Genomic DNA, 12457 nt, shown 5'->3' with positions numbered 1-12457 from the left:
GAATTCGGAAATTCATGGGTTCTTGCTGGAGCCAAAGATTTGCCCAGCCTGGGCAGCCCAGGCCTATCTCAGGACCCAGGGCCCAGGGCTGGCTCTGCAGGGAGAGACATTCTCTGCCGCCCTCTTGTGGCCACCAAGCCCTTCAGCGGTTACTGCTGAGAATGTTCCCCTCAAGTTCCCAGGGCAGCAGCATCCTTTACCCCTGGTGGAAATTGCCTACAAGTGGAAAAGAAATGTTTGGTAGTCCAACCACACTTTTCCCCCATCTCCTCTCGTTTCTGGAGGCACTCACAACCTCCTTAAGGCTGAGAGAGTCTTCCTGAGATTTATCTCTTTTTATTTTTGCCATTGTCTCAAGTTTTCTGCTTTTGGAGATGTGTAGTGGAGACAGGGGGCTAAGATCAAGATATTGAACAGAGAAAGAAATTTCTCTTCCTCCTTGGATTCCATCTACACCCCCAGTTTCCCAGGGTGTTTGGGAGTTTTCAAAGAAAGATTGCAGGTGTAGTGACATTCCTGGAGAAAATGGGCCTGGGGCTGACCAAGCATTATGTTTCTAGGTTTCCATGAATTTGTACCTCAGTTCAGTCCCTCAGCCTCAGCAGGGAGGTGGATTGGCAGGAGCCAGGAGGGATGCTGGAGGGAGATGGCATATTTGGCAGATGCTGATGGGACTCCTTATCTGCTAGCTCTGGAATCCCCTCCCACCCACCAGGCTGCCCTTGACCCTCCCCTTCTAGTGCTCAGTGCTCATTAGTGATTGCCTGTCTTTGGGGAGACACCCAGGAGGCCAAGTGCCATTTGGTGGGGAAGGGGGAGGTTAAGAGGAGGGAGTGACACCAGGTAAGTGATGGAGGAGGAGGGGTTGGAATGACTGGGATTTGAGCTGGGGTCTAATGATCACTGGGGTGCTTGGAAGGCTTTGCAGGGGAAACTGTCGTGGCTGCAGATATTGACTTGCTGGGGGTGAGCGAGTGGAGGGTGGGAATGGGAGGGAATATTGAATGAGATTGAGTTCCACTTATTTAGGTACTCATTTTGGGGGACCCAGTGAAAAATGAACCAATGACTTTATTGAGAGCTTCCTGTGTCCAAGAAGGGTTACAGGTGACACAAGGGATAAAAGAGAGACATTTGAAAACCTGCCACATCCCCTCCCTGGACTTGTTGCCCCATGTGGGCCTCTCTAAGGGGTACAAGGAGCTGCTGGGAAGTTCTGACCCAAGATGCAGAGGCAAAGCTTTCAGGCTTTTTGTTCTTCACCTCTGCAAAACACCTCCAAGTGGCCTTCTGCCTCTCCTCACTCCTCTTCTCACAGAATGCTCCAGACTCATAGATACCTGGCTGAGGGGTACATTGAGTGCCCTCCAAGAATTTCCAGTAGCCCAGTTGACAAAGTGGGCATGGGTAGGGCCAAGCCTCAATGCCTCACAAGCCAGCAAAGCAGACAGGGAGGTGACTCACATCTAGAGTCCTGGAGAATATTCAGTAAGAAACCTGTGCATTCTAATCTGCCAGCTGTCCATCTTCCACACAAAGGGCTGCCTGCCACATCCCATTGCACTCTCTATGCCAGTCGATCCCTTGAATCACACAACAGCATGGGGGAGGCAGAGAAGGTTGCAGATGGACACAGGGACATGGGCAGAAAGGCCCAGAAAATTCAAGCCAAAACCAACAGAATTGGAACAATAAGGCAGAGCGGGTAAGAGCACCATGGAGAGTCCAAGAGACAAAGATACAGAATCAAGAGAGACAGACAGAATCAAGAGAGACAGACAGGATCAATAAAGACACATAGACAGACCCAGAGACAGGAGAGAGGAAAGAAAGGAGCATCCAGAGAGCACAGCAGAAGATCCAAAACAGAAACAGAGAGATACCCAGAGGCCAGAGATAGTAGAGTCAGACATAGACTCAGGGACATGAATTGGACCCAGGCTCAGGGGTCTGAAAGCCATGGACCCAGAACCAAAGACAGATCTATGAGAAGAGACAGGTAGAACAGAAGGTTGGATGCAGACTGTGTGTGTGTGTGTGTGTGTGTGTGTGTGTGTGTGTGTATGGCAGGAACACAACTCAGAGCTCCATACAAAATGGCAGCATCCTCTGGTGCTGAAGGAGACCCCACACCCCGCATGAAGGACTGCTCTGAGCAGTGGAGGTGAAGGGGGGAGAATAGGAATAAGATGCGAGTTAGAGAAAGACTGAGATGGAGAAGAAATGGCAGAGCCCTGACTGAGATCAGAGGGAGAGAAACAGAGTGAAGCAGGGAGTAGAGACATGGACAGAAGACAGAAGGAGACAGAGCAGGAATATGATGGAGGCTGGTGTGCAGAGACACAGGGAGAGGGAGGGGACCCCTCACTACAGGAGGGAGAGAGGAGCAGGGAGAGAGACAGGCTGTTGAGAAGCAGATGAGGGTAAAGGAGGAGCAAGCAGGACACCTGTCTCCCCAGAGAGGCTGGGCTGGGATAAAACTACCCAGTGGGGGGCACTTAGTGAGTGCTTTTTTAGGGTGATCTTGTCTCTCTCTTGTTTTAAGTACAATGACCCTATTCCACACAACCATCTTCTTCACAGGAGCGCTTACAACTGCTGCTGCAGGTGCCTGGTCACCTGGCATCCTCTGTGGGGATTGGCTTCACAGCCTGCAGCACAGCTCTGAGCATCCTCACCAGAGGCACATGCTTGTCCTTGGGGTGGATCTGATTTTTGAGAATTGTCAAGGTTTTTTCTGATGCTGGAGAAGAGGGTGAGGACCCAGTTGGGAAGCAGTATTTCCAGTTAAATACAAGGTGAATGTGGGAAGACACAGTGGAGGATGTGCCCTCCTCCAAAATGGCTCTGAAAGGTCATTGTGAAGGAGATGCTTGCAGCATGTGACAGGAGACATTCCTAGTGGCTGCTGGAGCCCAAGTTTAATGTTCCTGTGTGTTTCTGAAACCAGGTAATGGTGCACCCAGGAGCATTCCCAGCCTGGTACTGGAGGGTGAGGCCTGCATTTGCCTGAAATACTTGGTCTAGTGGTCCTGCCCTTGGGGAGCTCACAGTCCTTTCCATACCAACTAATATGCAAAGTAACCTGGTGACACTGACACAACACAGACCAACAAGTGCAAAGGACAAAGGCAAATTGAGAGTCAGAGTCAGTTAGTTTATCAGGGCATGCTGCCTGGAGGAAGGGAGTTATGAGTGGGCTGTAGAAAGAGAAACCCAACAGGGCATAGGGTGGAGGAGGAAAAGAAGAAGAGAACCTGTCTCTGTGTTTCTGAAGCAGGATAAGCAAACAATAAGGCAGGCAGGAGACAGCTTTGCTAACCTGGAATAAATACTTGGACTGGGGAACCAACATGAAGGGGAGTGGGGGGGGGGGGCAGATGCTGACAGCTAGGCTGGGTGTTCTGAATTTGCTAGGAGAAGTATTGGGGCCCACTGGAGGGTGCCCTGAGTTGTGTTAGGCAGTGATGTGCGTGAGCAAAATTGTCTGGAGAAGTGCGTACCCAGGTTTGCATGTCTCCTGTGTGTGTGTGTGTGTGTGTGTGTGTGTGTGTTGGGGGGTTGGGATGTACATCCAGGTGAGTTTGTGCCAAGTTGCTTTGTGCCCCAAGCTTGTCTATTACATCTGTGTGGGTGATTGGCATTCTGGTATGTCTGAGTGCCTTTGTTCCTTTGTGTGTCTCCGTGTGGTCACGTGTGATTGGTATCTCTGTTGCATATTGTGTATTTTATTTGGCTGCAGGCAGTGGGAGGGCAGCGTGTGTGCATAGGAGTGTGTTGTGCATGTGTGTGTGTGCATGAGCATGTCTGCAGGAGGAGTGGGACCAGTAGGGAGCCCTGGCTGCCCAAACATCACTGTCTGTCTCTCTCCCTCCATTGGCTCCATCTGCCCTTGCTAAGGAGGTAAACAGCAAAATGGCAAAGTGCTTTGCCCAAGGAGACCTAAACATTGTAAACTGGGAGAGGACTCCCCCTGCAGGAGAGAAATGGCAGGAAGAGCCAGAGGACCAACACACAGAGTCCTGCAGGCCCAGGCTTCTTCTTGGAGCAGGTGACTCACATGCACACACAACACTCAGGCACCCACAGGCATGCCAGGCATAGAAGGACACACACACACACACACACACACACACACACACACAGTGGTTCATGACCTCCCATTTCCCTCCCTTCCTCAAAGTCCTGTGACCTACTTTCCATCACTTCTAAAAGCCTCCGGGGTTTGGGGAGATGGGGCTGGGGGCACTTTCTTGGACTTAGGAGCCAATAACCAGACAGTTACTTAGCCTTGTAAGGCTGTGCATGTGTGTGTGTGTGTGTGTGTGTGCACCCACGCCCCTCCCTCCTCCTTCACTCCTCCCACATTCCACCACCATCTACCCTGCACTCTTTGAGGCTGACTCCTGCTCCCCCTTTCTGAGCACTGCCTCTAACCCTGGGTTCCTCTATCTGCCTCAGTCCCACACGTCTTCCACAGGGTCCCTCCCTCGGTCAGGCTTTTTGTAGTTTGGCCTGGACTTTATCTTTCTGCCCCAGGCCATCATTATCTCTCCCTCCCTGGTTCCATGGACTCTGTAGCCTGGTTCCTCCACCCTTTTCCTCCTTCTACACCCTCCTTGGCCTCCCCCTGGGGTTCTTCTTCCCTCCTCCCGTGCTCTACCTGAAGCTGCTGCCTCCTCCCAGTGTCAGTCCTGTCCCTCAGTGTATCTCTCTGCCTGGGTTCTTCTCCCATTCGCCATTCTCCTGCTGGGTTTCAGATGTGGTCGCTGTGTTTTACTCCCCTTCCATGGGAGCTCTTCTGGCCCCTCCAGAGTTCCGGTTTCCTGTTTCCTCCTCCCCCTTCCTGTTGTGAAACTGCTGACATTGCCTTCTGGCTCCCAGTCTCTGCCAGGACTCCCCTGGTTGTGGGGGCCAGTGGTGAAGCAGGAGGTCCCGGGCTGAGCTGAAATCCCAGCCCTGTTCCTCCCCATGTAGCCTCTTCACCTGGACTCACTCACCTGTAAAAGGTGGGAAATAATGGCAGGGGCAACAGGAAATAACTCATGGGACTATAGTGAGAATTAGCACTGAGGAGAGGATGCAACATACTCGGCACATAGTATGTGCTTAATAAATATTAGCTCTTGTTATTTGTCCTTCCTCAGTCTGCTCCCCTGTCTCTTCAGCCTGGAGTCAAAAAAATATTAAGAAGAGAGAAAAGAAAAAGTAATAGACAATATAAGCCAAATCCAACTAAATATCAGGAATTTCTTATGGTTCAGCCTAACAAGTGCTCTAAGTTCTGAACACAGGAAATGCCCGTGAGTGTGGACAAGAGGGAGGGTGGGTACTGGACTGAACACAGAACACAGGAAGCCATGTGAATTGTGCACTGGAAGGACCAAATTCAACCCCAGGGAGGATGGAGGCTGCCCAAAGTCCAGCCTGTGTTCATCCTGAGGTGGCCATGCTGGCCGCACTCTGTCTCTGGACTCATGGGCCTGTGTCTGCTAGGGCTGCAGAGTGTGGGAGTCCAGCTCCGAAAATACTCTCACTTCCACACAGGACTTGGATTCCTGGAGACTTAGACCCACCTCTTCTTGTCCTCTCTTTGCATGTCAGGGACACACACACACACACACACACACCCTGGGATTTCTAAAGGAAAGCAGGGTCCCACTAGAGATGGATTCTCTCTAGCTGCTTGCTTTCCTGACACTAAACATCACAGGGCAGTGTAGGCCCAAATGATGTTCCTGCTTGGGTTTCTTTCTCAGTTCCCCCCTTTCTCCAAGGGAGCAGAATCAGTAAGTCACACACTCCACCCTCTATATGTGTGTTGGGCACTGAAGGGAGACCCAGAGGGAGGAGCAGGGGCCCTGTCCTGCAAGAGCTCCTTGCAGTTGGTGAGATGAGTCTGAGAGCCAAGACAGAGAGGCATAGCACTCTGGCTGGTCTCTCAGCAAATGTTTGTGAGCTGAGTTGGTCAAGGGCAAGTGGAGCAGGCCCCCTGAGTCAGATGATGGGAAATAGGCAATGACCAAAAGAGGGAAGATGGAGGAAGTCACAGAACTCCAGAAGGTTCCCTAGGAGACAAAGAGAATGATACTCAGTTATTTAGCAAGGAGCAGGAAAATGGAGAGGAGAGGATCAGATAAGTCAGAGCTCTCAGTAAGTACACGATCTTGGGGTAGGGAGTGTGAACCTTAGAGACAGATGAGGAGGGAATGTGTAGGTGTGAATGAGTGTGCATGTGTGCTAGGAAGCTAGGCTGACGTCCTTGGCCTTGATGTGTCCTCATAGGCTGTGAGGATGACTGAGCCTGGACTAGATAGACTAGTGAGCCATGGCTGGGGGGAGACAGCTGCCAGGCCCATGCGAGGGGAAGAGGTCCCTGGGGACCAGGAGACAGAAAGAGGGAGAGGGAGACAGGGATACAGGTGAAGAGGGGTAATGGGAAGACTGAGGTTTTAAGCCCTTTATCCTGACTATCCCCTCACCCACCCCTTCCATGCACTGAATTCTGTGTTTTAAAGCTCAAGTCTTCAATAAATTATCTGGTTTAGCCTTTCATCTTCAGAGGGTAAGGTATGACTTCCCCATTTCTCAGATGAGGCCTCAACTTTGCCAAGCTCTCCTGGGCAGAACATGCTGAGAAGGGCTTCAGGAGGAAGGGCCTCTTTTGCCCTCTGGGGGGTCACTTCTCCCTCACACAACAGGCCCCAAGCCTGGGTGCTTCCCCCCCCTTCCCCTGCAGGAGGGGACACCACAGTGCAGTCATTTGATTCTTTGCTCCTCCCCTTACCAGCTCTGTGACTTGAGGTAAGTTACTTAACCTCTCTGTGCCTTAGTTTCATTATCTATAAAATAGCAGCACTAATACCTGCCTCTGTAGCTTGTTATTGAACATAAAATGAGATTTAGGCAAAAGAACTGTGTGCAGTTGTAAAGACTCATAAATCTAAAATCATTAGGCATTTTAGGGGCACCTGTGTGGCTCAGCCGGTTGAGCATCTGACTTTGGCTCACTTCATGATCTCACAATTCGCGGGCTCAAGCGCGATGTCAGGCTCTGTGCTGACAGCTCATAGCCTGGAGCCTGCTTCGGATTCTGTGTTTTCTGTCTCTGTCCCTCCCCCGTTCACACTCTGTGTCTCTCTCTCACAATAAATAAATAAAACATTAAAATATACATATTAGTAAAAACATTAGGCATTTTAAACCATCCTCATCCTCATCTTTGATATCTTCTCAGTTTATACTCTCTGTACCTACTGTGCACATCATCTCTGTTTCCGACCTCTTTTTCATAGGTCCCTCAGCCCTTGAATATTCTGGATACACTCTTTTAACTTATACGCTTTTTCCTTTTTTTTCCTTTCCTCCCTCCAACCCTCCCTCTCTTTCTCCTTCCTTCTCTTCTTTCCTTCCTTCCTTCCTTCCTTCCTTCCTTCCTTCCTTCCTTCCTTCTTCCTTTCCTTCCTCCTTTCCTTCCTTCCAGTCGGTCTCTAGCACTTTCTCCAGAGTTTGTCAACCTGGCTTCCTGCCTGGCTCTGCTTCTCTTTCTCCTTGACCCCGACTCCCCCTTGCACTGGTTCTGCCAGGATGCATTAACTCTGTGAAATTTGGGACTGAGATTCAGGGATCTTTTGATTGCAGCATTTTAGGGGAGATGGAAGGGGAGGCATATACATGTCAGAGTCTCTGGGATCCCCAGGTTGGCACTGGGAGGGGGCCTGGGGCAGTGATGGCAGCAGCTTCACCCTGTCAGCTTTCTGGGCACATCCACCACCCAGCAGCACCTGAGAGGGGACTGGGCTCAGCAGGGATCAGGTACAATGGAAGAGGATCATAAAGCAAATATATGTCCCTTCCCTGGCCTGGCTGCCTCCTCCTGCTCCACACTTGCCTCCTTCTCTCTCTTTGTCATTTTCCCTCCCACGTCCTCCCTGCAGCCCTGTCTTCTTCCTCCCTACTTTGCCTCCTTCACCTTCATCTCTGTTAGGCAGATATGTCTGTCTGTCTAACTGTCTCTCTGACTCTAAATATTTTGCGGTCTGAGATTCTCCAGGACTGAGGCTGCCCTTAGCTCTTCCTTCTGGCTGTCTCCCTCCCTTCCCTCCCTCAGTCTCTGAGGATTTCTACTCCCATCACATCTTTGTGAGTTTCACCCTGTTTGCCTTTTAGTTTCTCCTCACACATCTCCTCCCATCTGTCTCCATTTGCTGCCTCACCTTCCCTGTTCCCTCTCCTGCCCTCCTTTCAATCTCATTCTTTGCTCCTCTTATCTCTGTGTCTTTTAGTCCCTTCCCCTGTCTCTGGCTCACACGCCCCCTCCTCTCCTCTTCCTCCTTCTCATCCCTCAGGGTTCAGATACTTCATGTGAAATCACCTGGATGGGCTCCCCCTTCTTATGGCCCCAATTCTGCATCCTCTGCATTCCCCACCTCCCAGGTCTGGGCCAGTTCTTTTCCTTACCTGGTGATTGTCTGGGGTCCCTGGTATTTCACCCAGCCTCCCATCCATTACCTAGTAGGCAGTGTGTAGCACAGGGGGAAAGGGGAAGGATTGCTCTTGGGACCGGATACAAAGATAGACAGACTCCCTGCACTTGCCCTTCTTTCCCTCAAGCAGATGTACATCTGGGAAAATCCCCACTTGCCACAGGAGAAGACAGCCTAGCACTGTTGGAACAGTGGCTTCATAGAATGAGTTTGGAAGCTTTCCTTCCATTTCTATTTTTTTTGGAACAGTTTGAGAAGAATAGTTATTAACTCTGCTCTGGTAGAGAATTCTGGTAGAATTCCCCTGGGAAGCCATCTGGCCCAGGACTCTTATTTGTTGGGAGATTTTTTGATAACCGATTCAATTCCTTTGCTGGTGATGGGTCTGTTCAAATTTCTATTTCTTCCCATTTTAATTTTGGTAGTGTGTGAGTGCCTAGGAATTTGTCCATTTCTTCCAGATTATCTAGTTTGCTGGCGTATTATTTTTCATAGTATTCTCTTAAGATTGTTTGTACTTCTGTGGTGTTGGTTGTGATCTCTCTTCTTTCATTTGTGACTTTATCTACTTGGATCCTCTCTCTTTTCTTTTTGAGAAGTCAGGCTAGGGGTTTATCAATTTTGTTTATTCTTTCAAAGAACTAGCTTTTAGTTTCATTGATCTGTTCTACTGTTTTGTTTGCTTGTTTGTTTTTTGTTTTGGATTCTATATCATTTATTTATTCTCTAATCTTCATTATTTCCCTTCTTCTGATAGATTTGGGCTTTAATTGTTGCTCCTTTTCTACCTCCTTTAGATGTAAGGTTTTATTGTGCATTTGGGACCTTTCTTGATTCTTGAGATAGGCCTGAATTGCAATGTATTTACTTCTTAGGACTGCCTTTGCTGCATCATAAAAGGGATAACGTGTATTCATTTTTATTTGCTTCCATGTATTTTTTAATTCCATCTTTCATTTCCTGGTTAACTCATTCATTCTTTAATAGGATGTTCTTTACCCTTCATGTATTTGGGGGCTTCCCAAGTTTTTTCTTGTGGTTGATTTCAAGTTTTTAGCATTGTGATATGAAAATATTCATGGTATGATCTCAATATTTTTGTACGTATGAGGGTTGTGTGGCCTATTTTGGAGAATGTTCCATGTGCACTCAAGAATGGATTCTGCTGCTTTAGGATAGAAAATTCTGAATATATCTGTTAAATCCATCTAGTCCAATATGTCTTCCAGAGCCATTGTTTTCTTGTTGATTTTCTGCATAGATGATCTGTCCATTGTTGTAAGTGAAGTATTAAAGTCTCCTACAATTACGGTATTATTAACAGTAAGTTTGCATATGTTTGTGATTAATTGATTTATATATTTGGGTGTTTCCACGTTGGGGAATAAATATTTACAATTGTTAGCTCTTCTTGGTAGATAGACCCCTTAATTATGATATAATGCCCTTCTTCATCTTTTGTTACAGTCTTTGTTTTAAAATCTAGTTTGTCTGATATAAGTATGGTTACTCTGGCTTTCTTTTGATGTCCATTAGCATGATAGATGGTTCTCCTTCTCCTCACTTTCAACCTGCAGGTCTCCTCAGGTCTAAAATGAGTTTCTTGTAGGCAATATTAGATGGATCTTTTTTTTTTCTTTTTATCTATTCTGATACCCTATGTCTTTTGATTGGGGCATTTAGTCCATTTACATTCAGAATGATTACTGAAAAAACTGAATTTAGTCCCATTGTGTTATCTGTATATTTCATATACCAGATGTTTTCTGGTCCTTTGTAGTCTTTGCTGCTTTCCACAGAGCCCCCCTTAGGATCACTTGCAGGAGCTCGTTTAGTAGTCACAGACTCCTTTAGTTTTTGTTTGTCTGGGGAAGTCTTTATCTCTCTTTCTATTCTGAATGACAGCCTTGCTGTGTAAAGGATTCTTGGCTGCATATTTTTCCTATTCAGCACATTGAATATTTCCTGCCATTCTCTTCTGGCCTGACAAATTTCAGTGGACAGGTATGCTACTACCATTATGTGTTTACCCTTGTAGGTTAAGGGCCTTTTGTCCCTAGCTGCCTTCAGAATTCTCTCTTTATCCTTGTATTTTGCCAATCACTGTGATATGTCATGGTGTTGATCATTTTTATTGATTTTGAAGGGAGTTCTCTGTGCTTCTTGGACTTGGATGCCTGTTTCCTTCCCCAGATTAGGGAAGTTCTCAGCTATAATTTGTTCCAATAAACCTTCCGACCCTTTTCCTTGCTCTTCTTTTGGGACTCCTATAATATGAATATTGTTTCATTTCATGGAATCACTTAGTTCTCTAATTCTCCCCTGGTGATATAATAATTTCCTTTCCCTCTTTTTTTCCAACTTCATTATTTTCCATAGTTTTTTCTTCTTTATCACCTATTCTCTCCTCTGCTTCTTCTATCCTCTCTGTCCCTGTATCTAGTTTATTTTGCATCTCAGTTGTAGCATTTTTTTCATTCATCCTGAGTTGTTCTTAGGTCTTTGATCTCTGCAGCCAAAGTTTCTCTGGTGTCTTCTATGCTTTTTTCAAGCCCAGCTATTAGTCTTATAACTGTTATTCTAAATTATTGTTCAGATATATTGTTTATATCTGTTTCAAGCAATTATTTGGCTGTGATTTCTTCTTGACCTTTCTTTTGGGGGGAATTATTCCATTTTATAATTTTGGGTAAGTTTCTATCTTTTGCATGTTTTAAAATCTTGTTATTTGTTCTGCACCTGAGAATACTACTATATTAAAAAGGGATTATACATTGTTCAGGGCCTGTCACTCCAGGAAGTGTTTTTGGTGTATGTTCATGCACTCTGTTGTTGTGTTTTGGCTGGTCTATCCCACTGATGTCCTCTGAAGAGCTCCTACTTGCTTGTAGTGGTGGAGTTTTTGGACCTTTAACTAGGTGTGCCTTGCTTTATTTGTTGAAGTAACCCTGGAAAAGAACAAAAAAACAGGGTGGGAGAGTCTGATCCCACAAATGGAAAAAAATGAAAGGGGAGAAAATAAAACCAACAGAGAATCAAAAACCTATAAGGCTAATTCCAGAAAAAGAGAAAGGAAAATAAAGAAGAAGAGAGAGAAAATATGTAAAAAGAATAGAATAAAAATGCCTGATATATCCATATCCATATCATCTATATCTATATCATCTATCTCTATCTCTATCTTTAGATATATATAAACAAAACAAATCAGAAACTATGAATCTGATTCCAAAAAGAAAATAAAAAAGAGGAAAGAAAAATAAAATAAAATAAAATAAAATAAAATAAAATAAAATAAAATATAAAAGGAGAAGGAGGAGGAGGAAGAGGAGGAGAAAAAAACAGTTTTCTGTGCCTAGGATCAGTGGCAGTATTCGTCGGGAGGAGAGGCCAGCTGCATTGGGTCAGACAGTCTTGCTCCAGTAGGTAAGCAGTTGCCAAGCACAGAGGGCTGGGTTTGGCATAAGTGTATCTCACCACCCCTGAGGGCTGCTGTGCTGTTCTCTCAAGTCCACCATATGGGTGTTTGGGATAAAAATGACGATGGCCCAATCTCTTCTCCCCTCAACGGGTATCTCAACCCACGCTGTTCAAGCAGCCCTCCCAGAATAGTGAGGGCAGTCAACTTGCTCTGCTCCATAGTTCTCCTGAAACTTCTAGGCACTCAGCTGGGATTCAAAACCTGAGGTCATAAAGAACCCAGTTCTGTGTGGCTCCTCTTCTGTTCCAGAATAGAGTCTCTCTACCCTGGTGATAAAAAGACTTTGGCTGGCACCCGCATGGTCTTTTGTCCTTGGGGAGGCAATAAACCCTCCTCCGAAAGTACTCCAGGAAGGGACTGTCGTCTCCCAGTGTGCCCCTGATATAGCTACATGACATTATTCACTCCGGGGCTGGCTACCTCCTCCCCAGGAGTGTGTGCCACAGCTCCCAGCTCCCTTCTGTAGAAAGTTGTGCACTTTTGAAACCTC

The sequence above is a fragment of the Leopardus geoffroyi genome, chromosome B4 (assembly GCF_018350155.1).
Source record: "Leopardus geoffroyi isolate Oge1 chromosome B4, O.geoffroyi_Oge1_pat1.0, whole genome shotgun sequence".
NCBI classification, from domain to species: domain Eukaryota; kingdom Metazoa; phylum Chordata; class Mammalia; order Carnivora; family Felidae; genus Leopardus; species Leopardus geoffroyi.
Note: the sequence above shows the minus strand (reverse complement) of the source record.